At 44.9% G+C, this 27,118-nt stretch overlaps 1 protein-coding gene across 3 annotated transcripts in view; it reads right to left on the reverse strand.

Annotated features, from left to right (window-relative positions):
- Positions 1–27,118, reverse strand: part of Pknox2 (PBX/knotted 1 homeobox 2) — a 315,376-nt gene that overhangs the window by 104,881 nt on the left and 183,377 nt on the right. For 2 of the 3 annotated variants that reach the window (XM_045145311.1, XM_045145309.1), the window contains exon 3: positions 19,095–19,199. The exons of the other annotated variant lie outside the window; for it this stretch is intronic. The gene's annotated coding sequence lies outside the window, so the exon portion shown is untranslated. The remainder of the gene's footprint in view (positions 1–19,094; positions 19,200–27,118) is intronic. 3 annotated transcript variants of the gene reach the window in all.

Below are 27,118 nucleotides of genomic sequence, written 5' to 3' on the forward strand. Positions count from 1 at the left end.
GATGACTTGGTGATAGGCAATCCAGAACCCAGTGTACACTGTTTCCCCCATCCTCTGATGCGGGAGCAAATGGAAAGCCTCCAATTGGTCTGGTCAGACTCATGTGGGGCCTAGCAGTTAGGTGCAAGGCCCTTGCTATGTCACTGAAGGCAAGGAGGAACCGAATGGGACTTTATATCCAGACCCTTGCTCACTCTGTGTCCTGAGGCTGGCTGGCTAAGAGGCCAAAGCAAGCTGCTACTCCACAATTATCTAGACTCAGGATACACTGCCTCTGGCCCAGAGACCAAATCTTTTTTTTTTTTTTTTTTTTGAAAATCTGGAAAAAATTGATGAATTTATTGAAACATACACTTGTAACTATTGACACATATACTTGCTAAACCAGCAGAGATAAATCATCTGAATAAAGCTATGACATCTAAGGAGATTGAAAGAGTAATTAAACTTTAACCAAAGTCCAGGCCCACATAGATTCACTGCTGAATTCTACCAAACATTTATAGAAGAAGTAAAATCACTGCTTTTCAACTTATTTCACAAATTTGCAAATGATGAAATGCTCCCTAGCTCCATGAAGCCAGCATTACACTGATACTGGAACCTGATCAAGACACAAGAAAATTGTAGATCGATATCCTGATGAACTTAGACACAAATATTCTCAATAGAATTAGAATCCAAGAACATAGCAAATGTATCATCCACCTCAATCAAGTAAGTTTCAGCCTAGGGATGCAGGACAACTCAACATGTCAGAGACCAAATCTTTACAGAAGGACACAGCCAGAATAACCTAGACCACTAGACCCTTTGGTACCCATAGCTCGCTGTGCTGATTGGCATTTGCTGCCTTCCTGGGATTCCTATGTGGAAGGTGATGTCAGGCCATGCTCTAGTATCATGATGCTGGTGTCCAGGAAACAAAGTGAGGACAGAGAAGATGCCAGCATGAGCTGTGGCCAGTACTCTAAGAGATGTGAAAATCTTTCCTCTCTCTTCCATCAATGCCAAGTGCTTCATGAAGCAAATGGTCTTTATTTGGGGCTAAAGTCTCTGCTCACATTTACTAGGAAGTAAGGAGTACAGAGACTGCCTCCCAGCATCCCAACCTGAGGAAAAAACCTATGGTCTTACTTCCAAGGGCCTTCACATTCTCCACTTCTTGTATCCCACGGGCCATTTTACTGTTTGCCTTTATCTGGAATAACACTGTGTGAGTGGGCAAACAGGTCTTTTATGAGTACTCATTTATGACCCAGTCTAGAGATGAGAACCAACTCACTCTAGAAACCAGCTCTGGAGTGTGTGGGGTAATAGTATCCTCTCTGGATTCTTTTCTGTCTATAGTTGGTGGGATGTTTAGTGGCCACGTAAGGCATAGCATTTGACTAAGCAATGTTCAGCGGGGTCCCCCAGCCCTGTCTGTGAGCCCTGAGAGTTGTTGCAGTCACAGACCCTATCACTCCCTTTAGCCCCTCTTCATTCCTGGTGCACAGACTTTGACTTCCTTGAGCTCCAGCCTGGCCATGCTTCCCATAGAAGAGCCTGCTGTCTTCTTGTTGAGTAGCACATGGCACTGACTCAGAGCGGGTTTGGCATATCACAGTCCAGGGCTCTGGAGCTACCACTTCCCTTCCATGACTCCTCCAGTTCGGCCATTGCCCAGTTTGATGTGAAAACAGGAACCAGGGTCCTGAGGCCTCCCTTCAGCTGCTCCCACTTCCCACCAGCAGGGGAGGGTGGCGGTGGCCCCATGGCCTGTCTCCCCGCCAGCTGTCATACCTTTGCTGGCTTCAAAAAGCCACTGATATATTTTACAAACTGAAACAGCAATTTAATTCCCCCTGATAGCGGCAATTGTCCATTAGATCTTCCTACCGAGGAGCTTAACAATAATTCCTTTCATCCAACTGCTTGCCTCTTCTTGATCTGAGAATCAATCCCATAAATAGCAGGCAAGAGTTTTCACATTACTCTCCCCCTCCAGCTTTTAGCATTTTGATGAAGATTCTCATCTCTTCTTTAAGCACTTTACAACTTGGCAATTTTTCCCTCTTTGGTTCTTTTAAACAAAATAAAACAAGTACAAAAATCCAGAGAGGGGTGTGTGTGTGTGTGTGTGTGTGTGTGTGTGTGTGTGTGTGTGTGTTGGGGGAGCATGTTGGCTGTACAGGGAACGCAGCCCTTGCTTTCTTCTCTTGGAGAAGGGTGTTCCCTTATTCTTGCTGGGAGGCAGGGGATAGCAGCAAGGACCTCTGATGGGCTGTCAGAAAAGTGGTGCTGCTCTGCCCCAGTGGGGGCATCATTAGTATTTTAAACTTCGCACTCTCTGAAATTGGGTCTTGCTTTCACCAACAAGGCTCACCATACAGAAAATTTCCCTTCCAGTGGATTTCCTTCCCCTGTTGTAATCCAGAAATGGAGTTGGAAGTCAGGGACCTATTACCCTGGGAGGAAGGCCTGTCAAGGGTTATTGGCTCAGTTCCCTGATCATCTCTCAGGCAACCCTCTAACCTAGAGATGGGATTCGGACCTCTATCTTCCTTCTTCCCTTTTCTTCCCTTCCTCCTTCCTCCCTTCCCCCTCCCTCTCTCCTTCCCTCCTCTCTCCTTCCTTCCCTCCCTCCCTACCTCCCTCTCCCCTCCCTCTCCCCCCCCTTTCTCTCTCTCTCTCTCTCTTCCTTCCTTCCTTCCTTCCTTCCTTCCTTCCTTCCTTCCTTCCTTCCTTTCTTTCTTTCTTTCTTTCTTTCTTTCTTTCTTTCTTCTCTTGTGTGTGTGTACACCAGGGTCTCTTGCTACTGCAAAGGAACTCTAGATACATGAAGCATTTGGCATCTGGCTTTATGTGGGTGTTGGGGATCCAATCTCTGGGCTGCCAGACTTTGTAAGCAAGTACCTTTAATCATCTCTAGAGACCTTTCTTTTTGTGATTTTTTTTTTTTTATTTTTGAGACAGACTCTCACAAAATCCCTGGCTGGCTTCGAACTCTGGATCCTCCTGTCTCCGTGGCTTAAGTGTGGGATTACAGGCGTGCACCACCAGTAGCCCTCTCCTTTTCAGTCTCCAGCTCCCTTTGTGTTTACCCAGAGAACATGAATAGGAAAAGGGGAGGCATAGGGAAAGGGAAAGATCCAGTTCTTTGATTTAATCATGTCTTTTAAAACCAGATAACTCCACTGATCAGGGACAGAGGAGAGCCCTCCAACTCCTTCATAGTGTGGCAGTAAGAATGGATTGCCAGGGCACCTAGTAACCCCAGCCCCCTTCCCCCCACCCCTGAGACACCACCATGTGCTCTCTTGTCTGCACACTCTGAGAGAAACAAGTCTAAAGATGAACTCAGGGACTGAAGTCCCCCTCGACAAACCTGATTCCCAGGTTTATTATTATTTGTTGAGAGCTGACAGCAGCCGCTGCTGCGGGAACCGAGCTGAGAAAACAACTCGGGCCTGGCCCCTGAGGCTCACAACTCAACAGAGACAAACAGCTCAGACGCTGGGGATCCTGGATGAAAGAAAGGAGCCAGGCAGCCGCCTCCCTACCTCCTTTCCGTTGACAAAATGTCTCTTCTCCCTAGCAGGTGGGAAAGGCAGAGGGCAGGCCAGGAGCTGGAGTAGGAGGGAAAGCAGAGTGGCATACTGTGGGTGTAGACAAGGAGGGGCCAGGGCAGCATGGGACTATGGAATCCCTGCAGCCCATCAGCTGTGATGATCTCAGATCCTCCTGGTACTAGAGGCTCCACCGAATGCTGGCCAGGCCTTTATTTCTCTTAGAAGCACCTACCCATGTCCTCTGGCTAGATGACACCCGCTCTGGAGTTTTTAAATTTCCCTCCAGGAAAAAATGTGATCAGGAGGTAGAGCTATGGGAGTAGGTAGCTCTGGTTCTCAGCCCGTGGGTGCTCTTCCCTGGTCCACGTGGAGCTCATGAAAAAGAGGAAGAGGCCAGGACGGAGCCCATGGCAACTGCATCTACTGGAGGATAAGCTGCCCGGCTAAGGTCCTACCATGCTGTTAGCATGAAGGCAGGTGTCCTGGCTCTGTGTCTGACTCTGCCCAGAAATCAGCCACTAGGGAAGGGAGGATGGCCATGAGGACGTGAGCTCCTCTCAGCGCCAGAGCCACACCCTTGCTGATATGCAGATCTGCCCTCTGTCCCCCAAGACGTGTCCTCTGCATCTTTTGCTATATTTCTTGTCTGTCACTGTGTGCCATATGTAATGCATAATAATATCCTCTCCTTCATTAAAACTTTGCTGGAGACCCTGTTGGTTCACAAAGACTGCCTTCATTCTCCACCCTGACCATCCTCTTATGCACACCCTTGCGGCACATAGACGTGGGCCACCATTGTAGGACTGGTCACTATATAGACTTCCATGTCATGGAATACTCACTTTTCATCCACATGTCTCATCTTGTCCAATGACCCTTCTGCCCCCAGCATAAGATCAGGCTCTGCCCAGAGTTTATTTCCTTCTGTGAGGGAAAAACCGTATGAAATGACATCTAAGGTCTCACTCCTGATGGAGGCTGAAGAGATCCATGCTCAGTTGCAATTCAGTTTCTGTGTCTTACTGTTACAATGTGCAACAAACAAGTCTGGGAAGGATAACCCTTCAGATCCCAGCTGCCACTTAGACCGTGGTGAGAATGGATTTGTTAGTCCCTTCCCATGGACTGAATTGTGATGAGGGTCAGGTAATACAGCAGAGTTAATAACAACTGCTATTTACTGTGCCTTCTCACCTCACTCCAGGCATTATACTGATGAGTACATACAGTGACCTTGTTTATTGTTCTTTTTTTCTAAAAATTTATTTATTGATTTATTTATAGGTGTATACTTATGTGTGTGTTCATGTGTGTGCATGTGGGTAAGCACATGCCATAGTGCACGTGTGAAGGTCTGAGGACAACTTCTAAATCTGTCTTTGTTGGCCCACCTCATCTGAGGCCAGGTTTTCCCTCACTCTTGCTCTTGCTGAGCTCACTGACAGTGCCCAGGACATTTTCATGTCTCCACCTCCCACCTCACTTGCAGTCAGAGTGCCAAGATTATTAGCTTTTTATTTGTGGGGTCTGAGGATTGAACTCAGATACTTAGGCTTCAGTGGTATGCATTTTATCCACTGAGCCACTTTTCCAGCCCCTTGCTTATTGTTCTTGACAACAATATGGAGTTAGCATCACAATTGTTCCCATTTTGTAGATGAGAAAACTGAGGCTTTGACAGGATGAAGGAGTTTTCAGATGTTAGACCCAGTCTGATGGCAGAGTCTGAATGTTTAGGGGTGAGGGCAAGAATGAGACCCCAGAAACTGGGAAGGAGCCCATTAAGAGAAGGCCATGCTGACTATCCAAGAAAGTTGCTAACTTGGACTTGGCCCTTTCCTGAGGCTACCCTTTTGACATATGGCCCAGTTTTCTAAGAATACTTCATGGACGTCACTGCTATCTTCCATGTGCCGCAAGTGCTTCTGGTGCCTTCCCACAGTGGGGCTGACCATCGCTGTTATTTCCTCCTGTCCATCCTGTGATCTGGGTAGCAAGCAGTGTTGGTCCAAATGTATATAGATATTTGATTGCATTTTGCTCTTGTGATTTGATGGCAAAAAGAGTGACTGTGAGATGGGAAAATGAAAGTGCTGATACCAGCGATAAGAAGAGGGGTCTTGTAGCATATTATGACTGAGACAAAGATGGAAGAGGTTGAGTATGCTGAAAGCAGCAGATCCTGAGTCTCCTTCACAGACTCACTGGACGGTGTGCTCAATTAGGAATGGAAAAAAACAAAATTAAAGAATGAGCATCGAGTAATCGGAGTGCCTGGTTGTTGAAGATGCATTTCAGAGGGAGTGCATAACTGGGGGCCTGACCTTGTGTTGCAGTTGTCTGGGAGGAGCTCTGGACCACACTGTCATGGTCTGATGCAGGTGTCCCCCCTCAACTTGATGCTAGGTCCCCAGCTGAAGGCAATTGGAAATTAAAGCCTCCTGGAGGCTGTGTATTGTTGGGGGTGGACTTATGGGTGTGATAGCCAGTTTCCCCATGCCAGTGTTTGGCACACCCTCCTGTTACTATGGTATACCTTATGTTGGACAGGGGGTGATGTCCACCTTCTGCTCATGCCATTGGTTTCCCTGCCACTGTGGAGCTTCCCCTCGAGCCTGTAAGCCAAAATAAACCTCTTTTCCCTACAAGTTGCTCTTGGTTGGGTGACTTCTACCAGCAAGGCGAACCTGACTGAAACACACACACTGCAGGTATGAGACCTGGCTGCCTGCATGCTACTGTGCGGGGCCAGAGGATTGACTCACATCAACCTGCATTCTGCCATTGCCTTTTTCTCATCAGCCTGGACTGAGGTACGCTATGAGGCCCCACTGGGGTGGGGTGGGAGGGAGCCTACCCTCAGTCTGCTCTCAGTCTCCTCCACTTAGCCTTCTTTGCTACCCCACCCATAGCTTTCCAGAACCACCCATAGTGGCTGAGGAGTGTCTGTTCTAGAATGAAATCTGTCCATGACTCACAGGCAAGGAAGAATCTGGCTTGCTCTTTGGAAAGCCTGTCCAGTTGAGCAATATTAGTATTTTTGAGTTTAGACCCTTCATCCTTAGGGGTAATGTCTCCTGGGCATACCTCCCTAAGTTCTACTTTTACCTTTCACAGAACTTCCTTTCTGTGTGCTTTCCTTGTAAGCCTTCTTCTTTGTCTCAGCCCACAGAGACTCTGTCAGGCTGCATGCAGCCAGTGAAGATGTGTCATAGGATCGTGGCGGGGTCATTACTCACAGTCTCCAAAGCAGGTGGTAAGTAGTCCGAAGGACATAGTACATGAGCTGTGTTCTGTCCTTTGGCTCCTGTTTTCCTCCCACCAGCCCCCTTCTCTTCCATCTCCAGACTTAGGAAGGGTCTTTAGTCCTTTGGTTTCTCTCAGGGAAACTTTTAGTCATGCGCAGGCCCTTCCAGCTCCACGCAGACCAGGAGATGTGTTTCATATTGGCAGCAAAATCTTTTAACACTAGCGACTTGTTTAAGAAGTGTAACTCACATGGAATCTTTGCAGTGACGACTCATTTCCTATCATTAGGATGTCGGCAGAAGAGAAGTCCTGCCTTCAAAAAGTTCAAGATTGTGTCTCTCTTTTCCATCTCTTCTCCTGTAAGGTGGACCTTGCTTGTCATGCCAGGGCAAGGTGGAAGAATAAGTGGAAAAGATAATTTTGCATAGTGGCCCTCAAGGACCAATTATAATGCTCTGACATAGAACAGACACTCATCTCCTGGGATATGAACATCTTCCAAGATCAGACTTCCCAGGGAAAAGGAAGAAAGCATCTTGACTCACAGATCTAGAGGCTCTTCCTGGAGCAGGGTGACCTGGCAGGCTGGGGAGCTGCATGGGAGATGTTACCAGGACGAGGAGGAAGAGTAAATGGAGTTCTCATCCAAAAATGATATCCACCCAGGGGCACCAACTTGCCAAAGCTGGGATGGATTCTTGCTATCTGAAAATGTCTCTGTGCTTTCTTCTCTTGGGGCCCTGGCTGTCTGTGGTCAGAGTCTCTGCTCTGGGGCGCTGGAAGAGCAAGATCTCTAATCCTCAAATTTGTACAAGGGACAAAGTATCTCATGAGACACCTATCCTACCAGAGTTGTTTCTCTAGCAGGGCTGTTTATACATGGGAGCTGAGAGGATGAGTAGGAGGCAGGATAAGCAGAGGGAGATGAAGAGGTAAGGAGCGCCTGGGGAGGTCAAAGACAGTGGTCCCTGAGGGGAACAGACAAGGATGATGGGGAAATGAACTCAATCTGTAGTGGGAGGCTGGCTGTCCTGGCTGCTCTGGTTTGCACCTCAGCTCTCCCTTCAGAGCCTAGAAGCACACTGCTTCTTCCCTAGCCCATGAACAGTAGAACCCAGGACTCTAGGGGTAGTTGTCAGAGACCAGCAGAGCTGGAAGAGTCATGGAAGTCATGAGCTGTGACTTCTCTGCACAAACAGGGTCATGTGTACAAGGTCATACGGTAAAAGGCAACATGGTCCTCACGAGAACCTGGGTCTAAAGTAGCAAATAAGCACTTGGCTATAGGGTGCCAATTACCATGGGAACAATGGAAATACTGGAAGGAGAAAACAGAGACTGTTGAAGAGGATGAATAAAAAATAACGAGCCTGGCGTGGCAGTGCAGCCCTTTAATCCCAGCACTCAGGAGGAAGAGGAGGGAGGATGTCTGTGAGTTTGAGACCTCCCCCCACCCCCAGTACACATAGTAAATTGTAGGTCAGCTTAGACTAGAGTGAGACCTTACCTCAGAAAATTAAAAAGTTTAAAAAGAGAAATGATAAAATAATAATTTCTCTGAGTTGAAGTTAAACAGGTGACTTAGTCAAGAGAATCCCAAGAGCTAAGTAAGAGAAATGAAAAGAAAGATGTCAAAAGAAAACCCCAAGTCCAAACACATATTGCCAGAATCTCAGAACTCTGAAGAGAAAATGAAATGAAGCCAAAAGTTCCCTGGATCCTCACTGGAGGATGGAGAACAGGAAGATGATGGAGCAACATCATCAGCACCCAAGATCCAGAACCAGCGTGTCCTCAGCGAAAATGTTTGCTTGCTGTGAGAAGGAACTCTCGGTTTGATTCTCAATACCACAAAAGAAAGACCTAAGAGAAAGAGGTTTTGCACCTGGGGGTCTGAGCTCAGCTTTTATTCAAAGGTGAAAACAAACTCTCTGTTGGCCATGTGAAAACTGTTTATTTCCTACTCACGAATATGACAAATATCTACATGTGGTATTTCAGCAATAAACAGTGTTATATATCCTAACGCTATAAGGAAATGGAAGGAAAAAGACAACATATACACAAGAGCCACAACTCAGTGTGAGACTATGGAAGAAGACAGTCCAGAAGGAAGAAGAAGGGGGTTTATCTCCTTCCTATAGTGAAAGTACACTGTTAGGTTAATGCTACAGAATGACATTTTCTTTCTTTTTTTTCTTTCTTTCTTTCTTTCTTTTCTTTTTGTTTTTTTTTTTTTTTTTTTTTTTGGTTTTTCGAGATAGGGTCTCACTCTAGCCCAGGCTGACCTGGAATTCACTATGGAATCTCAGGGTGGCCTTGAACTCACAGCAATCCTCCTACCTCTGCCTCCCGAGAGCTGGGATTAAAGGCGTGCGCCACCACGCCCGGCCAGAATGATTTTCATACTCAGTGGGTTTAATGCCTCTTAATATACTCCAGTCTTCTAATCAACCTCTATCCAGAATCCTAAGGAGACTAAAGTTATATGATAGAATATAAACCTTAGTCTTAACAATATAAAGAAAGTAGATGATATACTATTATTATACTATATATATTGTGTGTGATGTAACATATGACATGCCATATGCAGTATATTATGTATTATTATATATAGTATTTAATCTTTTATTTTTAATTTATTTAAAAATATTTTTATTTTCTATTTGCAAGCAGAGAGAGATAAAAGAGAGACACAGAGAATAGAAGTGCCAGGGCCTCTAGCTGCTGCAAATGGCCTCCATATGCATGTGCCATTTTGTGCATTTGGCTTTATGTGGGTACTGAGGAATAGAATGTGGGTCATTAGGCTCTGCAGGCAAGTGTATTAACTGCTGAGCCATCTCTCCAGCCTTAAGTTTTTATGTTTGAGATGAGATCTCACTATATAGCCCAGGCTAGCCTCAAACTCTTGATTCTCTTAGGGCAAAGTCCCGAGATTATAGGTATCTGCTACAATACTTAGCTAAATATTATATATATCCTATAATAAGTGTAATTATATAGTACTCAAAATGTCATATTTTATACATCACAACATATAGCATCACATTCTAATATATAATACATAGTTTCTATGGATATGCATTGCAAGATTGGACATAAAAATATGGTGGAGAGGGCTGGAGAGATGGCTTAGCAGTTAAGGTACTTGCCTGCAAAGCCCACAAACCCATGTTTGACTCTCCAGATCCCACTTAAGCCAGATGTACAAAGGTGAGGCAAGCTCAAAGTTGCACATGCCCACTAGGTGGCACAAGCATATGGAGTTCAATTGCCGAGGTTGAGGCCCTGGTGCACCAATTTTCTCAAATAATATATTTAAAATAAGATTTAAAAAATGGTGGAGAAATGTCATCAAGTTGAAAAAAAAAAAGACCAGGCATGGTGACACATGTCTGTAATCCCAGAACTAGGAAGCTGAGGCAGGAAAATCACAGTGAGTTCAAGGCCAGCCTATTCTACGTACTAAGTTCCAGGTCAGCCAGGGCTACAGTGTAAAATCTTGTTAAAAAAAAAAAAAAACTAAAAAAACAAGAAATGTAAACTGAAAGAGAAAATAGGTTTGAACCTGGAATTTTACCTTGCATTTTAATCTAGAATGTTATATATTATGATATTATATACACTACATTATATGGTATGATATATAAAATACTATGTAATGTTATATTACATAGTAAATAGCAATGTTATATATTATATACTTTTATATATTATATACAGTGCTACATATATTATACATTATTATATTTCACATTATTGATATTTAAAAGGCATATTTATATTAATATAACACTACATAGTACCATATGTTATATGATATATGATATGTAGCATATACTAAAATAATCTCAAATATTGTTGATAAAAAGTTAACAAACTAATTTGACAAACAAATAAAAATTGAGGGCTAGTGAGATGACTCAGTGGATAAAAGCACTTGCTTGAAAGGGGGAAAATGTGTGGTAATTAGCTCAGCTTTTCTTTTTAAGACAGTATCTTCTGTATTCCAGGCTGGACTCCAATTTACCAGTAAAGGATAACCTTGAACTTCTTTTGCTTTTGTGTGTGTGCATGTGTGCGCATGTATGTGCATGCTATACATGCATGTTTATAGTGTGTGTGAGTAAATGTAGAGGCCAGAGGACATCAGGAATGCTGTATACATACCACCTTTGAGATAGAGTCTGTCATTGGCCCAGAGCTCAACAGTTTTTTTGTTTTTTGTTTTTAGTTTTTCAAGGTAGGCTCACTCTAGCTCAGGCTGACCTGAAATTCACTATGTAGTCTCAGGGTGGCCTTAAACTCACAGTGATCCTCCTGCCTCTGCCTCCTGAGTGCTGCAGAGCTCAGCAATTTGACTTGACTAGTCAGCCAGCAAGTCCCAGTGATTCTCCTATATCTACCCCCCCCCCAGTACTGGTATCATAGGTACATGCTACTATGCTTGGCATTTTCCATGGGTACTGGGAGTCAATTTTTTGTCCTCATGCTTATTAAGCAAACTTTTTACTGTCTGATCTAGCTTCTCAGCTCAACCTTGAACTCTTGATCCTCTAATTCCAACTCTCAGCACTGGGATTACAGACACACACTATATACCTAGATTGTAATTTGCCCTACTTTCATGGGAAGGAGTTAATATGTAACTAAACAAATTACTAAAGAGGAACTATTTACCACAATAAATGTCAGCCATCAAAAATCCATTCAGAAACTGCTCTCTAATTGGACCGGAGACCTGCTCTATGGGAGGCAATACATGACTGATACTGAAAGCCTAATCAAAACCATATGAGGGGAGGTCATGAGCCTTAGGAGTATAACGCCTGCTCTTGTCTGGCTAGATGTATATATTATTCCCACTAACCTGCCTTGTAAACACTTTACTTAATATTCATACCCATATATGAATGCTACTCTCACTTTTGGTTAGAGAAGCTTCTCTTTTCAGATGACGCTGACCACTGGGATGACCCAAAAGGCACCATAGTGCTGAGAAGAAGTGACAGAGGAGTGTTCAGCACTGAAACATCTCTATCACACCTTTCAAGGCTCAGAGTCCATTGTGGAAGAGGTGGCAGAAAGAATGTAAGAGCCGAAGGAAGGGTAAGACTACTTACAATGAAATCGTGCAGACAGAAATTGGCTTGGATATCTATGACCTCTCAGTGCCTAGCACTACCTTCACAAGACCCTCATAATAGAGGGAAAAGATGATGACATCAAAGTAAAAGAAAGATTAATGGAAAGAGGGGAGGGGATATGACAGAGTGTGGATTTGTGAAAAGGAAAGTGGGGGAGGGGAGAGAATTATTATGGCTTACAGTCTGTAAGTATGGAAGCTGTCAATAAAAAATAAAATATAAATAAAATATAAAATAAAACAAAAAAAGAAACTGTTCAATGTAGTTGAAGAAGTGAGGGAAAGAAGACATACCTTTTGTTTTATAACTTTCACTGTTTGCTTTTCTTTCATAAATACATTCCTTCTTATTTAAAAAATAGCTAACATAAACAGTTTACACATCCACATAATAAAATACTATTCAGCAATTGAAATTAATGAGAGTGGATCTATTTATTTTGACCCAGAAAGCAGCCCATCATACAAACTAAGTTCAAAAAGCAAGATTTCACACAAATAAATGATAAATAGTTAAGGAATAAATACTATTATCCTAAGTTGATCATTACACATTGTGTACATTCATAGATTTCTCACACTGTACCTCTTATATATGTATGATTATCATGTATAATTTTTTTTTTTCAAGGTAGGGTCTCTCACTCTAGTCTGGGCGGACCTGGAATTCATTATGTAGTCTCAGAGTGGCCTTGAACTCAAGGCAATCCGCATACTTCTGCCTCCCAAGTGCTGGGATTAAAGGCATGTGCCACCATGCCAGGCTACGTGTAATCTTTTTTGAAAGGAAGTTTTTAGATTAGTATTTACTACTTTTGTTCAGTGCTGGGGAGTCAACCCAGCTTCATGCCTACCAGGTATGCTCTCTACTTCTGAGCTATACTGTAGCTTCATACAACATAATACTCAACTGTGTTAAAATAAGAAAAGGTGGAGGGAGGGCTAATCAAAATCTAAGAGGATATAATAAGTCATATGAAAACCTACTGTTTTGGACAATGGAACACCCAGAAACCATAGATTGTTACTAGAAAATTTTCAGTGCCAGGGATGGGATACCTTCCAGTGAGTTGTTGGCCAGGGAGGTCATTGATTCCCCAAAACATTACAGGCCATTGGTGAGGTCTTGGTTTCCCACCAGGAATAGATGCTAAGACCCTATTGCTGAAAACTCCACATATTTGGGCTACAAGGTCACTGAGGAATCCTGATGGAGCTGAGCTAAAAACCTCTTCCTTATAGACCAGCTGACAGAAAGCTGGAAAAAGCTATGCTACATGCAGTTAAATGGGAGAGAGACAGAAATCATCAGTGGAGATACTCAACAGTGGACACTGCAAGCCTTATATTTTGCTAGCCAGGGCAAATGTGCAATAGTGGCATGTCTGCTATGGGGAAAACCAACTGCTTTATAATTAGACTAGAGGTCTGCTCCATAGGAGGTAGTACATCCCTGATACTGAAAACCTACAACAGGGGTAGTCATGAGACCTAGGGGTGTAGCTTCTGCTGGTATCTGGCTAAATGTATATACTATGCTCATCAAACTGCCCAGTAAACACTTCTCTTAATGTTCATACCCATATATTAATTCTACTCTCACTTTTAGTTAGAGAAGCTTCTCTTTTTCAGATGGCAGCAACCTTGGGATGACTCAGAAGGCACTGTTGGGCCTTGAGAGGCCTGGACGTGAGGCCTAGTGGAACTTCCTGAGCCTAGCTAAAGTTTGGCGACCTGTCTCTGGCCAGCTATGACTCAGCAGGACGCCTAATGGCCTCAGGCCTGCTATTTCCACATAGGAAGTTGGAGTTCCCACGCGGGCATGCTTAGAACCAATCATTTCAAAAGTCGTGGTATACTATTGGCCCTTACCTCTCCCCCCATCCTAGAATCCCCACCTTCGTTCTCAACACTATATAGGCAACCACCTGTAACAATAAAGTGAGTTCCTGCTTTGACGAGACTCCTGGCCTGGTGGTGTGTTCCTGGCTGTCGACACCCACCCTCCTCCTCAACCCCTTGGGAGGAACCAGCAGGCCCGGTCCTTCCTCAGCACTACCTGCCGGGGGAGCCCAGCAAGGCACTATGGTGCTGAGATGAAGTGACACAGGAGTGCTCAGCACTGAAATATCTCTCACACCTTCCAAGGTTCAGGGTCCATTGCAGAAGAGGTGGAGGAAAGAATGTAAGAGCCAAAGGAAGGGTAAGACTCCTTGCAACATGCTCCTCCAGACACAAAATGGCCTGCATATCCATGGCCTCACAGTGCCTGACACTACCTACACAAGACCATCATAACAGGAGGAAAAGATGATGACATCAAAATAAAAGAGAGACGGATTGAGAGGGGGAGGGGATATGATGGAGAGTGGAGATTTAAAGAAAGTAGGGGGAGGGAGGGAATTACCATGGGTTATCATCTGCAATTATGGAAGTTGTCAATAAAAAAATAAATTTAGGGCTGGAGAGATGGCTTAGTGGTTAAGCGCTTGCCTGTGAAGCCTAAGGACCCCGGTTCGAGGCTCAATTCCCCAGGACCCACGTTAGCCAGATGCACAAGGGGGCGCACGCGTCTGGAGTTCGTTTGTAGTAGCTGGTAGCCCTGGTGTGCCCATTCTCTGTCTCTGTCTCTGTCTCTCTCTCTCCTCTGTTCCTCCCTCCTTCTCTCTGTTGCTCTCAAATAAATAAATAAAAATAAACAAAAAAATTAAAAAAAATTTAAGCCAGGTGTTAAGCCATACCTTTAATCCCAGCACTCGGGAGGCAGAGGTAGGAGGATCACTGTGAGTTTGAGGCCACCCTAAGACTACATAGTGAATTCCAGGTCAGCCTGAGTTACAGTGTGACCCTACCTCAAAAAGCCAAAAATAAATAAATAAATACATTTAAGCCAGGCAGTGGTGGTGCACACCTTTAATCCCAGCATTCAGGAGGCAGAGGTAGGAGGATCACCAAGAATTCGAGGCCACCCTGAGACTACACAGCAAATTCCAGGTAAGCTTGGGCTAGAGCGAGACCTTACCTTGAAATACCAACTAACTAACTAAATAAAAATTAATTAATTAATTTAAAAAAAACACCTAAACTAAGACACAGAGCTTGCCTTCAAGTAGCTGGCTGACTTCCAGCCCCTGCTGTGCTCTCTGGCCCTGGCCACTGGCCCTTTTCTGGTGGCCTGTTGTCACCCTGATCTTGGTAAAATAAGTACTTTTTAGTTTTCAGTGAGTCAGAGCTCTTCAGAGGGCTCCTGGGCCACATCACCTTCATTCATAGAGAAAGGGACATATGTGAGCCCCAGAGAGGGATGGTGGCAAGGAGGAACCTCTGTTGGAGTAGTGTTCAGGAAAGAGAACTGGGCTTTGAAAAGCCAGAGCCCCACAAGAAGTGGAAAGTTGGACCAGATGTTTGATCCCCTCAGAGAACCCAGGGGCAAGGCAAGGTGTTTTGTGGTGCTTGGTAAGCAGATGGCTGGACTTTGAGGAGAAATCAGAGCAGATTCGTCTTGCTTGAAGTCCAGGATGCCTGGGAAGAAGCAGTGTCAATATGGCAGGTGAAATCCTAGAGCTGCTAGGAAGGGTCTTAGGCAAGGGCTGGCCTTCTCTGAGACATTCTCACACACCAGACCTGTGTGAGCTCATGGTCACACAAGCCCTATAAAGGAACTATGATTATTGTATTCACATATACAACAATGGACTGGACAAGGTGGTTCATGTCCCAGTACTCAGGAGGCTGAGGCAGGATGATGAGGCAGAGACCATTTGGGCTACATTTCTAGACCTTGTTTTAACAAAAGATAAAGGGAGCTGGAGAGATGGCTTGGTGGTTAAAGGTCCTTGCTTGCCAACCTGAGTACAATTCCCTAGCACCCATATAAAGTGGTGCCTAAGTCTATAATTGCAATGTATTTACAATAATGGAAGTCAAAGCCAAAGAGCCTAAAACTCATGGGCATCTAGTCTGGCATTTGTTTGCCGTGGCAAGAGACTCTGTCTCACAGAAGGCAGAAGAAGCCCACTGACACTTCAAAGTTGTCTTCTGACGTTCACATACATACCACCATAGCATGCATGCACCCACCTCCCAAAGTAGAGAAGTAATATATATATATTTTTTTTTGTTTTTGGTTTTTCGAGGTAGGGCTGACCTGGAATTCACTATGCTGTCTCAGGGTGGCCTCTAACTCACAGCAATCCTCCTACCTCTGCCTCCCAAGTGCTGGGATTAAAGGGATGTGCCTCCATGCCCAGCGAAAAGTACTTTTTTAATAAAAGGAAAAAGGAAGGAAAGTAGGAAGAAATTGAGGGAGAGAGGGAGGGAGGAAGGAAGGAAGGGCAAGGATGAAAGAACGCCTAAGGACTAGAATTTGCCCAAGTCTTACAGCCAGCAAATGGCCCAGCTGGAATATGAGCTTAGGTTGGTTCAATCCAAAACCTGAACTTCTGCAGAACCAGAGGGTTCAAATAAGCACATGCCGACTCACCGACAAGAAGAGAAGTGTCTTTCTCCAAAGGGGATGCAATGTGTACTGCTCCCTTCCTGAGCTTCAAGTAAAGGATCAGCTCCTTAGCACAATGCATGACTATTCAGGTACCTTGACTGGTTCATGGGGGCTAGGACTCATTTTTACCCAACTGGATATAGATATTTTCCACCTTGAATAGGACCAGCAGTTGGAATGCCCTTTCTTCTGGCTCTGAGCACTGATGGTGCCTCCTGAGGACACAGAGACTAACCATGTGCCTTTCCATCTCAGGCAGTGGGGCTAGGACCCTGCATGAGGAGGAGAAGAGGCACTGGAGCCCTTGGTTTGCATGCCCTCATTCCCATTCTGTCCTCTAACCAACCTCAAGGGCACATTAATGATTCTGACTGACCATCCCTCAGAGCTGAGCTGGCCCCAGCAGCCCCTCTGGTGTCTCCCTGGGAACCTCTGCCTTGGTGGGGGACATAGGAAGGCAGACAAGCCTAGGAGAATATGTGTCAGTTAAGGTTTGCCGTTTACACGTGGAGATCATTAACAAGACTTATTTTTAAATTGTAATTGCAAAATGTAAATGCTCCCCAAACTGATGTGTAATTGCTACCCCTCCACCTCAGCCCTTCCCCTCTGGTGCCAGCTTTGCAAGGAGAGAATTAGAAAATAAAAAGGGGGTGGATTATGTAAGCAAAACGATTTTAAAAAAAGAGAGCGAGAGAGCTAAGAATTTAAGTGAGACAGCTGGCGGCTTCTCTGATTGCCACACTTCCAGCATTAGCTGCAAAAATTGTCCTTGCCAACTATACCCATCCAAGCAAAAGTATCAACTGTGTTTGGTCCCCAGGACAGAGCAGGCTGTTACTCACTTAGAAAGATAGTTCAGTGGTCAGTGGGTGTGTGCATATCAGGAAGTATAAGGGTTGTGGTTGGGTCATGTTTGAGCTTGCTCCCATCTGTGGAAGCTTCCTATTCTCTGGAAAGATGTAACCCACGCAGGAGTTTACAGTTGAGCAAACCTTTGCCCCAATTCTAGCATATAGGCGTTGGCCTATATGGCTGTCACAGCACAGCTCCAGGTATGAGAGAAGAGGGTTCCACCAGGCAGTCCACAAGAAGATCCTCGATTCCATCTTAGTACCCGGGAAAGCCACTGGACTTGGCAACACACTCACACTGGTTCATCAGGTATATAAGCCTAGTCCAGCAGGTCTTTGACTTGTCCTCTGCCTTCTCAAGCCCTCTCACCCTAGCCACTGTGTGCAACATTACTTTGCACACAGGCTCCATAACCAAAAAAGACTGTCAGCCTGTGCCCTGGCTGGGATTGTCCACTGCTATGTAGTGCAGTGTGGGGGGAGAGTGGGGGTCAGACGTCAATAATGTGCAAGGTCTTCCTCAATTGCTCTCCATCTATTGTTTTTTTTTTTTTTTTGTCTGTTTTTTGAGACAAGGTCTCTCACAGAACCTGGCATTCACCGATTTGTGTAGACTAGCTAGCCAGCAAACCCTAGGGATCCTCCTGCCTCCACATCACCAGTGTTGGGATTGCAGGTGAACACCGTCATTCCTCAATGTTATCTGGGTGCTAAGGAGCTGAATACATGCTCGCACAGCAAGTGCTTATTCTATTGAGCATCTCCCCAGGCCTAGCGTAGTGTTGGTGTGTGTGGTGGCCTTCCCGCAAGGAGCCGCAGCCTGCTCGAGCTTGTCTCTCACTGTACCTACAACACAGCGCTCCCCAGGGTGGAGATGTGATAGTCAGTGCTGTCGGTTCTCTGCTTCTCAGACCTAGAGACCTCTGTGAGCACTTGGGACTCTACTGACCACCCACTTGGTGAGCTGGGCCCATAGCATCCACCGGTGTGGCTGACTTTGAGTCTCTCTGCACAGAACTAGGTTTTTCTGAAAAGTGTGGCAATGATGACTGTCCTGAAAAGGAAGGTTGATGAACAGTAAGGCTCACAGCAGCCCAAAGATGTCAGGGAAACATACATCTTAGATAAGGTCTTTTGGAGTTAGGGCTCAATCTCATAACAGATTCGATCCCTATAGCAAACTAGAAGGAAAAAAAAAAGTTGTGTGTTTTTTTTTTTTGATAACTGGGCTTCTAAATCCCTAACTACAGTGCTACTTAAGTCTGGGGGTTCATGAATTACTAAAGGGAGTTAAAAGGCCAAATTAACAACAAGAACCATACTCACATCTTGTGAGAAGATTGAATGAGAATCTCTAGTTTAAGGAAATATTATTCCTCTAAGTTCACACCTGGAATGCAGTTTCCTCCAGGCTCATAAAAACCTTTGAGGTTGAACCCAGAATCAAAGTCTGACTGTGGGACCTGGGAAGTCCATTTGTCACCCACATCCCTGGGTAGATCAGGAGACAACACTTGCCCCTGAGTTGTACGGATGCCTGCAACACCCCCTCGATCTGCACTAACCTCCATTGCTCACAGAAGAGCCAGCACAGAGAGTGCAGGATCGGCCTGGACCTCATCCGAGGAGCAAGAAAGGTGATGTGACATAGAGACAATGAAAATACAACATGGTGCTTGCTGTTTGGGGCTGTCTTTGCTAGGTGTATGCTCATATGATCAGAAGCTTTCTAAATGAAGGACAATCGGCCTGGGGGTGAAAGGACAGAAAGTACTTCTTACTGTTGGGTGATCCCACAGGCTCTGGGATAGTCTTTGGAAGGCTCACCCCCTCTTCTCACTTCCAGCTGGGCCAGAAATGCTTCCTGTCAGCTGTAGCCAGAGCACCTGTGAAAGGAAGGGCAGAGTAGCTCTGAGCAGGGGCATCAGGGAACAGGGGACTGGACTCTGCTCCTCCCCGGGGTGTGTCCTGTTCTAGAAAGCAGGGATTCTATGTCTTCTGCAGGTAAGTCTACCATACTTGCCATTCAACTCTCTCCTCTACATGGCTGCTGAGCTCTGCCTCTTCTGTCACAATCAGACATGCCCTGTTGCTGCCTGTCTGGTTTCCTGACTCTGGGCACACTGTGGCCCCCCCCTGCAGCTGTGAGGCAGGTCTCTGGGAGTAGTTCTGGGTGTTGGGAGGACCAGCTGACGCCTTGTTCTAAGACTCTAGGGGAACTGGAAAGAGGTGAAACCTACTCCTTTCAGTTATGCGGGTGAACTTTGGATCTACATGATGCATTGATAGGCTGGGGTGGGGTGGTTGGAGGAACACTGGCTGGGTAGAGATGGGAAGGTGCTTGAAGGCAACAGGGAGGAAAAGTTAGAAGGGTAATGGATAAAAGCAGACAAGGAAAGACAGCAGGCAGCCTAAAGATGCTTTTGGCTACATGATTGATTCAGTTATTTTTAGGTTAAAGTTAATCAATTGTTTAAAAATTTATCTTTCTTCCATCAATCAATCCATCCATCCATCCATCCATCCATCCATCCATCCATCCATCCATCTCTCTCTCTCTTTCTCCGTATGGGGGAGCCAGGGCCTCCTTGCCACTACATAAAAAAATGTCAGATGTTTGTGTCACTTTAAAAAATTATTTTTAAGAACTATTTTATTTATTTATTTATTTGAGAAAGAGTAAGGGAGGAGGGGAGAAAGAAAGAGAGAGAGAGAATGGCACACCAGGGCCTCTAGCCACTTCAAACTCCAGATACATGTGCCACCTTGTGCATCTGGCTTTACGTGGTACTGGGGGATTGAACCTGGGTCCTTAGGCTTTGCTGGCAAGCACCTTAACCACAGAGCCATCTCCCCAGCCCCTTGTGTCACTTTTGTATTTGGCTTTATGTGGATGGCTGAAGAACTGAATCTAGGCCTGCAGGCTTTGCAAGCAAGTACCTTTAACCACTGAGCCACCTTTCCCACTATGTGAATTAATTTTGTCTCCCAATATTTAAAATGAATCAAGGTGTGTGAGCGCAGAGGTTGGGTGGACAGTCCAGTCATAAAGTCTGGACTGATACTTCTCAACAGTCCCATCACTATCTCACTGTGGACAAGTTGCTAATTAGACTCCATGGAGGCTGTGCTGGGAGCTAGGATGGCAGTCAGGGGAGCAGGGCTGCCACCCTTCTGGGCAGCATTGGCAGCACCTCCAGCCATGAGCCCTAGCCCCATCCCCAGGCAAAGTGCATCTTTAACATTAGCAGCTCCTTCCTAGTTAACACTTAGTCTCCCTGTAAAAACACATTTGCACCTCTGTAAAGAATGTAATTAACTAGAGACTTGACAACAGGAGGAGTGAAGCAGGCTGGGAGCTGAAGTAGGGAGTGGAAATGCAGGCGTCTGCCTGAGCAACAAGGCTTTCCTGCCTGCCTGGTGTGTGTGTGTGTGTGTGTGTGTGTGTGTGTGTGTGTGTGTGTGTGTGTACGTGCGCGCACACTGCTGGGTAGGTGAGGTGGCAGACAGACAGCATCCGAGATCCTAAGGGAGGCTTGAATTCCCAGTCTAGGGAAAGAGGAAGCTGGGCATGCTAGGAGGATCGGATGAGCTGAGAGATGCTCCAAGGGTAAACAGTTGGCTCCTGCATTTCTGCTGACACGCTCCGGATTAAAACAACCTGTCTTGTCTTCTCCTCACCTCAGACTCCTCCCAAGAGGAGATGAAGACTACTGAGACTGCATGTCTCAGACATGTCTCATCTGCATGTCCCCTGGCCATTGCCTTCCCTAGAGTTGCTGCTCAGAGGGACCCAAGAGATCAAGACCAATGGGGAGAGCAGGCTCTGTGGCGCCAAATTACACCATTTCACTCCCTGTGCCCTGTGCTTCTTCCATGTGATCTTGACCATGGACTCCCAGGGTCTGGGCACAAAGGTAGGTAACCAAGTAAGCATGTCTGATCTCTCCTTTCCCCAAGCACTACCTAATGTCCACTCTCTGTCATTATCCCTTCTCACTCCTTCCTAATCAAGGCTGAGGAACATCTTTCCTCCTTCCATTCCCAGTGACACAACCTGAGCAGGGCTCTCCTCCCTGGCCATGGTTGCCACAGCTCCTCTTGGTCCCCAAGATCAGTCCCAAGTTCACCCATCTAAGTGAATTCATTTATAAGCAATGAGTACTTTTACTGCCTTTCATGGACTTACAGCTGGGCCGGCCACCACCTTCTCCAGGACACCCAGGGACTCCTTGCTCATAGAAGTTACGGAGCAAATGCCTGATGTCTGCGTTAGACCAAGCACAGCCTCGGGATGCCTGCTTGGGTCTAGACCCCTCTGCCCTTGTGCACATAGAGGCCCCATACTCTCCATTCAAACATGACCACTTTCTTTTTTCTGCACCTGCCCCACAGTATTCACTTCTTTTAAGGCTTCAATTCTAAATTTCTACTTGATAAGACCCTTGCCATTCTTCAATATTCATCTCAAACAAGCTGGCAGCCGCCTCTGTAGCCAGAAGTCATTTTTCTTCCTCTGTGTTTCTAAGTAACATGCTGCTTGTCATTCTCTGAAAACTCTTGCCACATTCCATCTCCTCTATGGTCATCTTACATGCCTGTCATCTCCTTCTAAACTGTGGGATCCTCGTATCTTAGAATTTTAAGCTTGTAATTTTTCAATTTATAAAGTATCGTCATATGTCCTATCTGCTTTAATTCTTTAAACAAACCTTAGAAGTAACAGTTTTATTAACTTTACCTAATAACGTATGCTCATCTTAGAAAATAAATCAATAAGAGAAAAATTGTTGGTTGTAATATTACAAGATAAAGATGATCACATATAGTACTTGAAGTAAAATGTCTTTCTTAAAACAGTACCAAACTATTCATATGGTTTGATATTGAACAATATAACTTAAATACTGTCATGTGAGAGAAATATATACTTTATTTATTTGTTTTTATTTTTTATTTTTTGGTTTTTCGAGGTAGGGTCTCACTCTAGCCCAGGCTGACCTGGAATTCACTATGTAGTTTCAGGGTGGCCTCGAACTCATGGCGATCCTCCTACCTCTGCCTCCCGAGTGCTGGGATTAAAGGCGTGCGCCACCACGCCCAGCTTTTGAGAAATATATACTTTAGCAATTAGGTGATTACATTTATGAATACATTGTAATTTATCAACATTATAATATATTATAATTTCTTAGCCAAATTTTTATTATGTGTTGTTTAGACTATGGCCTTTTGCTATCATTAAAAAAATGACCATTATTATTAGCTGAATTTTGCTTTAGACCTGGCTATTTTTCTAGAGTGTTTCTTTTTTTAATTATTTATTTATTTATTTATTTATTTGAGAGTGACAGACAAAGATAGAAAGACAGATAGAGGGAGAGAGAGAATGGGCACGCCAGGGCTTCCAGCCTCTGCAAACGAACTCCAGACGCGTGTGCCCCCTTGTGCATCTGGCTAACGTGGGACCTGGGGAACCGAGCCTCGAACTGGGGTCCTTAGGCTTCACAGGCAAGCGCTTAACCGCTAAGCCATCTCTCCAGCCCTATTTTTCTAGAGTGTTTTAAGATATGGAGTTGTCAAGTCCAGAGGTGCATTCACTTTAAAGAGTTGTACAAATTCAGTCTGGGGAGATAGCTCAGCAGTTAAAGGTGCTTGCTTTTGCAAAACCTGCCAGCCTGAGTTCAGTTTCCCAGCACCCATATCAAAGCCAGATAGAAAATGGTAAATGCAGCTGGGCGTGGTGGCGCACGCCTTTAATCCCAGCACTTGGGAGGCAGAGGTAGGAGGATTGCCGTGAGTTCAAGGCCACCCTGAGACTACAGAGTTAATTCCAGGTCAGCCTGGACCAGAGTGAGACCCTACCTCACAAAACAAAAAAAAAAAAAAAAAAAAGAAAAAAGAAAATGGTAGATGCAGGGCTGGAGAGATGGTTTAACAGTTAAGGCACTTGCCTGCAAAGCCTAAGGACCCAGGTTTGATTTCCCAGTACCCATGTAAGCCAGATGCACAAGGTAGTACATGCATCTGGAGTTTGTTTACGGGGCTCTACCTATCTGCCTCTCTCTTAAATAAATAAATAATCAAATTTAAAAAATAAAGAAAGTGGTAGATGCATCTGTGATCCCAGTGCATCTATAACAAGGGGAGGTGCAACCAGAAGAATCAAGCTCATGGGCCAGCTAGTCTGACATTCCCTTGCTGTCACCTGCCATGTATATTTGACTGTGTTTCAGGCTGAGGGCCTCACCATCCCCCGCTTTGCAAATGGCTCATAGAGATGGGACCAGGGTTGGGCTATGTTAGGCAGGAAGCCCTGCTTGCTTCACACCTATCTCTCTCTTTTTCAATTTAATTTAATTTTCATTTTTTAAATTTATTTGAAAGAGAGAGGCAGATATATAGACAGAATGGGTTCATGAAGTCCTCTAGCCACTGCAAACGAACTCCAGATGCTTTCACCACCTTGTGTATCTGGTTTTATGTGGGCACTGGGGAATCGAGCTTGGGTCCTTTGGCTTTGCAAGCAAACGTCTTAACTGCTAAGCCATCTCTCCAGCCCTCACACATCCCTCTTGTCATGCCCTATGGGTAGTCCTGGAGGATTAGAGCTCTCCTGAGGTCCTACTGCAGCCACGGGTTTCTGAGTTTCTGCTCTGGCTGCACTCCTGCCCTCACCCCCACCCCGCGCAGCACCCCACTCCTCAGAAAGGACTCACACCAATGCTAGAGAAGAGAAGCAGACCCGCTTCCCACTCAGGGATTAATAAAATGCACATTAGTGAGAGGAAGGATGATCAGAGGTGACACCAACATGCCCCTGCGCAGAGCACTGCTTCAGGACTACAATATACATAGATTTCTCCTTTCCTAGAACTGACAACCAGCCAGCTCTGCTTTTTTCCCTACAGCCTGAAGAGAGCTTGGAGGCAGAAATATAGCCTATAATCTCCTTTCTGTCACTCGCAGTGATTCCTGTGAGCATAAAGAGGACAACTCATATGTCAGAGAGCTCTGAGGAAAATGGAAGACATTTGTTGGCTGGTCAGGAGAAGGAGGCTGTTGCCTCATAGTGGCTGTCTTTGCTAACTTGCCCACCTCTGGGAGCAAGGTTCACCTTTTTCCACTGAGCAGAGACCTCACCACCATGTTATTTTTCACATTCAGAATCCTGTTCTTCTGAGATGCTAACAGGCAGCCTGAGAATGCTTCATGACATTGGGCTGGGGTTGAGCCCAAAAGACAGACAGCCTGACAGGCAGGGCTAGGTCGTGGAGGCAGTCAGGACACTGAGGTCTGGCCCTGTGTGAGGCAATATGGCAGCCCAGATGTTTCAGGGGACAAGGAAGGAAGCAGGAACTTCAGCTTGAAGGTAAAGTCCCTTTCATCCCCACACTTCCCTGAGAAACATAGTGGTGTTCATGCCAATATTTTAGTTTTGATTAGCTTCTTCCCTGCTGTCCAGGCTCATTTTACCTGGCTCCCTCTGTTGGGGTGGGGAGCCTTCCCAGAGAATGCCTTTGCCTGTTTTTCTAGTTTCCATCTGGACCTTTTGCAGTTAGGTGAGCAGGACAGCAGTGAAGCAAGAGCCCCTGGAATCTGGAGCCAAAGGCTTACCCCTCCACGTGAGGGGTGCTTCTTTACCCTGCTATCTATGCCAGAAACAGAGGGTGCCAAATTTGTCCTGAGTGGTCCAAGAGTCTGTACTTACTCTGGAGTGCATCTAATGGCCTCCTCTTCAGTAAGTTCATTCATGGCAATAGAGGACACCTGTGATCATCTGTGGTCTCCTTCTGCCCCACTGTTGGGGTGCACAAGCTCAGAGGTGCAGCAGTGGGTATAAGCTTGGTCACATGTGCTCAGTGACATTGGATCAAATCTTCCACCATCTGAAATTAACTTTATTGTCATCCTGCTCATTGGCCTTCATCATTGTCATCTATAAATAAGAAACTGGGCCTGACAGATAGCATTTCCCATCCCATTGTCTGATGATTCTTAATCCACTATCACAGTGAACTGTCACGTCAGGGATAGGTGAACATAGCTGACCTCCAAGAGGCCAGACTACCCTCTTCTGTGAGGAGAGGCTCCCTGGAAGTTCAAATCACACAGTCTTACTTTCAGTGTTTCTCCTTCACCTAAAACCTATAATTGCTTTCCAGGGTTTACATAGACAGAACTTCAGATTCATAGCTTCCACTCGTGTCCTTCATAATCAGCTTGACCTTGTCCTTCTACATAATCCCCTACTGCTTCTGAATCTGTACATTTGTTCCAGCCAAGCCAGGCTGCCCGTCCATCACACAACACCTAACACAGACCAGGTCTATGCTCCCTGTCCCCTGCTAGAGGGCCAAGTGCTCCCTTGCCTTTCTGCATTCAGCTCCTATGCAAACCTCAAGACCAGCTGCAGCCTCATCTCTCCACAGCTGAAGAATCAGCCTCATGCCTCTAACCTAAAATTGGCCTTAACCTTACTGCATTTTCTGAACGTCTGCTCTTTGTGTTAAACTAAATCTCCTCGATTGGACATGTCAGCCTGTATCTTTAAGACCTATATCTTTATTTTCTTACTCCATTTGACACTGTACCTGTGTAGATCATGGAAAGTATCATGCTTGTCACATGGAGAGGAGACATTACCAGAAAATATTAACTCAGATCAAGGCAGAATCAGTTCAGTCAAGAGTTTGCCTATTTAGTTATTAGTATTCATTGCTGAAGGCACTGCAATTCTCTATATTTCAATGTGTCCCTGAATTGAGAGCTTTTGACTGAACTAAGGATTATTTCATAGTGCTTTTTTGCACTGATATTAAGTGAGTGTGAGAGAGGTAATACAGAGGAATGATGTCAGTCAAACTTGGATTCAACCTTGGATTCAAATGCTAGGTCTCATTCTTCCATAGTGTGTAACCTTATAGTCATAATTTTCTTTTTGCTGTAAAATAGAAAGATTAATACCTAACTCACAGGGTGTTTCTTAGGACTTTATGCTCTTATGTCAAAAACATGCTAGTTGGTACTAGAGGTTTCTGCGTGACATAGGCTAAGCTTTTAATAAGTGATGATTATTATCCATAATAGTGATAATAGTAATAGTATGTTTGGGTCTCATTAGTAAATTTTCTCATCTTTCAAGATTCAACTTTCCAAAGTACTTTTTTCCTCAAGACCACCCTTTTTCATATTGGGTGAGTCACCACCTCTCTTTTGCTTCCTAATAACAGGGACTATATCTCTAGGATAAAGTCCAAAGATTTTAGCCATGAATCATTATCATCTGTTGCTATGTGTGTCATTTCATGAAGCACAGAGCCAGAGAATTAAGAACACAATACTCCCCACTTTTTCCAGGCATGGTGGCACATAAATTTAATCCCAGCATTTGGGAGGCTGAGGTAGAAGGATCACCATGAGTTCAAGGCCAATCTGGGCTAAAGAGTGAGTTCCAGGCCAGTCTGGTCTAGAGTGAGTCCCTATCTTGGAAAAAAACAAAACCAAAGAAAACTCAGTATTCCCCATTTTAAATTTCCATCTCTAGCCTAGCATCAGGATCAATGTGTGCTTATGAAATGAGGGGATGAATGGAATGGGAGTGTCAAAAGTGGTTAAGAGTTTGACCAGTTACAATTTTCTGTCTGGAGAAACAAGCTGAACAGGGACTGGTTGAATCTACCATGAAAAGAGAATGCAGTAGAATCTATCTTAGTAGACTAAGATACAATCCTAACTCCACAGCTTTAAATAAACCCTTTAACTTGTCCAAGTAGGGTTTTATTTATTGGGGAAAACCTCAACC

This window comes from Jaculus jaculus, chromosome 3, assembly GCF_020740685.1.
Source record: "Jaculus jaculus isolate mJacJac1 chromosome 3, mJacJac1.mat.Y.cur, whole genome shotgun sequence".
NCBI lineage: Eukaryota > Metazoa > Chordata > Mammalia > Rodentia > Dipodidae > Jaculus > Jaculus jaculus.